This window comes from Micropterus dolomieu, linkage group LG17, assembly GCF_021292245.1.
Source record: "Micropterus dolomieu isolate WLL.071019.BEF.003 ecotype Adirondacks linkage group LG17, ASM2129224v1, whole genome shotgun sequence".
Taxonomy (NCBI): Eukaryota; Metazoa; Chordata; class Actinopteri; order Centrarchiformes; family Centrarchidae; genus Micropterus; species Micropterus dolomieu.
The window spans coordinates 17,266,335-17,271,071 of NC_060166.1; the positions used below are offsets into that span (position 1 = coordinate 17,266,335).

The following is a 4,737-nucleotide window of genomic DNA, read 5'->3' on the forward strand; positions in this document are numbered from 1 at the left end:
CTTCAAGTAGATACATTAAGAAATTATATTTATTTAATTATTCAGTAAAACCATATATTATTGAGACTTGGCCACTGACAAATAACATGTAATGTTTCTGCACCACAGTCCCTTATAAACCACATGATAGATAAAGTTTATACAAACATTGACAAGGAAAACATGTTTATTCTCTCTGTGATTATGGACCCTTGCCACTGCCCGCCAGCAATAATATCTGGCCCACAGCCAGATTATGGTGCTTTGATAGCGTCAAAAAATATAATTAAATAAATACTTTGATAGTGGTGCTGAAATAGATCTCAGTCATGACAGCAACAGTTACTCACATAATCACTTCCTCTTTACTGTTTTTGCCTACAAAATAAAAGCGTGAAAAGCTTGTTCACTGTGATGCTTTATTTGGAGTTGAACTGACCCATTGAACATTAAAAGAGTCTGTTGCCTGCTTGACACACCACTGAAAGAACCGTCAGAAAACATGATTCCCCTAAATATCTTCTGCTTGGAGATACTGGGGAAATGAAAAAGCGTGGTCACGGCTTGCTCAAAACCGCAACAAAAAGAACAGTATGATGAGACAAAACTGTAGTAAAGGTATCATTACTTTTAATTTTAAGCAAACAGAAAGAACTTATTATTCAAATAATACTATGAAGTGTGATAATCATTAGGTCAGTCATGTCAGTAGGTATACATGCTTGAAGGAATAGTGAGTGGAGTGTTGTATGGTGAAAGAAACAAAAATAAGGAAGAGCATGGGGAACAGGGTTTCCCTCCTCTCTAGCCCGGAGTGCAGAACATGAGATGCGCTTTTATACTGGAGAACACCGGGCCCAGGTGGCTCCAATAACTGAAGATCTTAACCACACCTACTGGCATCTGCAACATAGAACACAAACAGATAGACAACCCAGCAGCTCGAAGACATGGGAATTTCACAGCGTCCATAGGTTGATGAATAGGGATCAAACACTGAAACAAAAACACAGCAGCACATCCCGTAATGTGAGCATGAGAAATGCTGCATAATCCATTTTTTTGTAGAGAGAAAAGAAATTGAAAGTGTGATCAAACACACAACCTTCAAGGTGCTAACCGAAAACCATGGGAATGAAGTCTAATATTACATCTTATATCCTCACCCACCACCTAACGGTTGAAAAACTGCTCTGATGCTAAACTTATTTGCAGACCCATGCTGTATATTATTACTACTTCTTCTTCTTCTAACGTACATATTCATCGTAGTGATGTGTGTCTACACTGCCTGAATTCTAGCAGAAGTAGAACAAGAAGAACCTACGTTTTGTCCGTTTTCAGCTACTGTGGAAACATGACGACGCAATGTGGCGACGTTCATGGATGGGGGTGTATGTAGATAGAAATGTTTCATTCTAAGGTAATGAGAGCATAATGGTTTATTATGTAAGGTCTTTACACACCACTGAAAACATAGTTATGGATCTTACATTGCATTTCTGTCAATACAGGGCTCTTAAGTTTTATTAAAAATTTGGAGTGGGATAATGCGTGTTAGAGGAGGAGCCACCCAAATATTTGCAGCAGCGGCCCCTCGGCCCCAGCCAATTCTCTCAAGTTTTACATATAGTTCATAATTGACCCGAACAAATAGAAATTATAAAAATAGGTAAATCTGATAAAGGGCTATTTAAATATATATACTTAATAAATACAAATGTATCAAAAAGAAAAAGAAATGTCGCCCCAAACAAGCCCACTAAACAGCAGTGCTCAATGTATATTGTAGGTCATAGGTCTAGGATTGCAGAACTTGCCCTACGCATGTATGCCAAGCTGTGTGAATGAGTAGGCTACATGTTTCAGCTTATGAAAGATGTTTTGTGTTGTAATTGTTTGTTACACATGTTAATGCCTTGATGACTGGGGGAGGGATCTCCCACTTAAAGCATTGTGGCTCAAGGCCAGCCATCTTCACCATCATGATGGATGATAGCTTTCTGTCCAGAGCCAAAATATAGAAAAACCTCTCTAGTCCTTAGTTTCAGGTAGCCAAAGCCAAGCAAACAACAAAGTAGTACTGTACTTAAGTACACAAGATATTTGTACTGAACTTATTTTCTTTGCATGCCACTTTTTACTTCTACTTCACCACATCTCAAAGGGAAATATTGTACTTTTTACTTTATCTGACAACTAAAGTTACTAGTTACTTTAACAAACTAAGCTTTTTACACACAAAATGTATGAAGAGTTAAAAAAAATGTTTTAATATAAATTCAATTACTTAACAGTTTATACTAGTTCAGCTAGTAGAACTACATCAGTTAGGCTCGGGGGCAGAGCTAGACTGTCAGCACAGTGGGGGTGGAGGTTCATCGTGGGCCCACCTACATTAATGCATGAGAAATAATGATCTAATGATATAACATATAATAGTATAACAGTCATAGGGGACATTTTTCTTTTTCTTTTAAAACTTTTTTCATAAAGGTATGAATTATACAGGGTGTCAATTGTGTACCACTGCTGCAAAAACAACATGATACAATACAAAATGCTGAAAGACAAACATGCATGGGATGTACACATAATTTATATGCACCTCAATGAGACTATAAATAGGCACTTTTGCAAGATAGCTATTGATTGCCCATTAGTTGCAGAAACTAATGTGTATCTGAAGGTGCCAGTCTAATCTTTAATGTATACATCATGCATAGATTATCTTTTCATTAAAGTGACATAAGGTCTGGCAGAAACCCCATAGGAGCAGTTCCTTCATTCTCCATTCATCCTCTCTCTCAATATGTTGGCATGTAAAAAGACTTTTGGTAGCCTTGCTAACCCATGACTGTTGCATGTAATCAGTGGGAATAATTAGAAAGAGGGGACACTTTAATATCTCATTTAACGAGAACATTTCAATCTCTTTCTCTCTCTCCGTTAGTGTTTGTCTGCAGGAGGAGAGAGGGAGAGAATGAGAGTGAGAGAGAGAACCCACCAAGGGTATTTGTTCTTATTAAAATGATTTCAGAGCAGCAATTAACCAGACTGGCGACACTATCGCCATTCCTAACGAATCAAACAGCCACAATTCCCGGCCAATAAAATAATCTTTATTCGTGGTTACACAAGAGGGAGTTATTAAGCAGGCTGGGAAATAATTACTGAGGATTCTGGGTAATTATGGACAGGATGTGGTCCAATCTTACAGATTCATTAAAGGCACAATCAGTAACATTTTTGATCACATAAATTAAAGGTATATTCAAATGTACAATTTAAGTTTGACTTACAAATTACTAAAAGTCAGTATTTTGTGTATTTATCCAGTGATCATATTTGCAACGGCTTGTTTTACCTCTGTTTTTACAACCTGATAAAAAAATAGTAGAAAACACTAATAACTCACTGTTCATTCTTCAATGTTGCATTTTGAATGTTGGTGGTAAGGCTATAATTTTATGTGAATTGCAGATTGTAACAGCCACTCACCTAAACCAAACATTGACTGCACAGATGGTTTCAACATAGAAAATGACTGGGTATCATTGGGATATGTATTCACACATGCAGGTCAAAAGAAAAAAAGCATACATTGAATGCACCAACCTCGAGACTTTATTGTAGAGAGCTGAAATTAATAAATGTTTTGTTTGAAGAGTATGCTTTTATTCTTGACTTGTATTTTCAGATCAAATACAACATTATTAGTAATGTGATTTTTGGCTAATGTGTTTGTTGCAAGCAAAGAATAAGTGTCTCCATAAGACGCACTTTCACCAGCCTGTGAATTAATGGTTCATGATAGCTCCCCTGCCTTTCTCACACATTCATCATATCAAATCCAATTTATTTGAATCACTTTTGACATGGCAAGAAGCCTTTACAGACAAGTCAAACAATACTTTTGGGTTGGATATCTTAAACCATGAGATTCATTTTGCAAAATGCTAAGCAAAACTCTTAGGGCCAAATTATTTGGCAAATATTTAGCCTAGTAATAAACCATACCTTTTTTTTGCCCCAGCTTTCAACAGCATTTGTTGTTCTTTTGAAATTGAAACTATTCAAAACATGTGTGCTACCCAGGCTCATAACATTACTACCTTTGTAACCATGGTAAAACTCAAGACAAGCAATGCATTCAACCCCAAATGCCCTTGCTGATAGTCTGTGTTGAACGTATGTAATGGCATGACAATTAAATTCAATATAGGGCAACAATAAAATAAATACAGTAAAAATAAAAAATAACTTACCATGTACCAATTTGCTAATTTGCTAATTACCAAGCAAATTATAAAAGATTATTTTCGCTTAACATGAAGCATTTATTGTTTTGATTGACCTGATCTCAATTCAGTCCTCTGGGTTTTTGAGTGGCAGATACTTTAAAAAAAAACAACAACAACGCACTGATTACAACCTCATTTTTTTAAGGCATCACACTCCTTGATACTGCTACTATGACCCTGAATATCATCACTGATAATGAGTCTTATTTAGGAGCCCTTTGAACAAGATGTTGGCTGATTAGGTTTTTATTTTGTTCAAAAATGTTATTCTTCAAAAATTATCAGAATGCAATAGTTTTAATGAACCGTGTCATATTCTAATTAGACCTTTTCCTCAGTTACATGTTCTCATGTAAAGGACATCTGCTTGAACATTTCAATCTGCTTCCATTGGTCTCTTCCTGTCCGTGTGTTTCTACCTCAACATCCTGGTTTCTGTGTCCTCCATGCTATC

General features: G+C 36.3%; 1 long non-coding RNA gene across 1 annotated transcript; it reads right to left on the minus strand.

Annotated features, from left to right (window-relative positions):
- Positions 1-587: 587 nt before the first annotated feature.
- Positions 588-4,085, minus strand: LOC123986671. Its single transcript, XR_006828936.1, has 2 exons — positions 4,000-4,085; positions 588-882 (listed from the first exon to the last, which is right to left on the minus strand). It is a non-coding gene; the product is annotated as an uncharacterized LOC123986671 (long non-coding RNA).
- Positions 4,086-4,737: the final 652 nt, after the last annotated feature.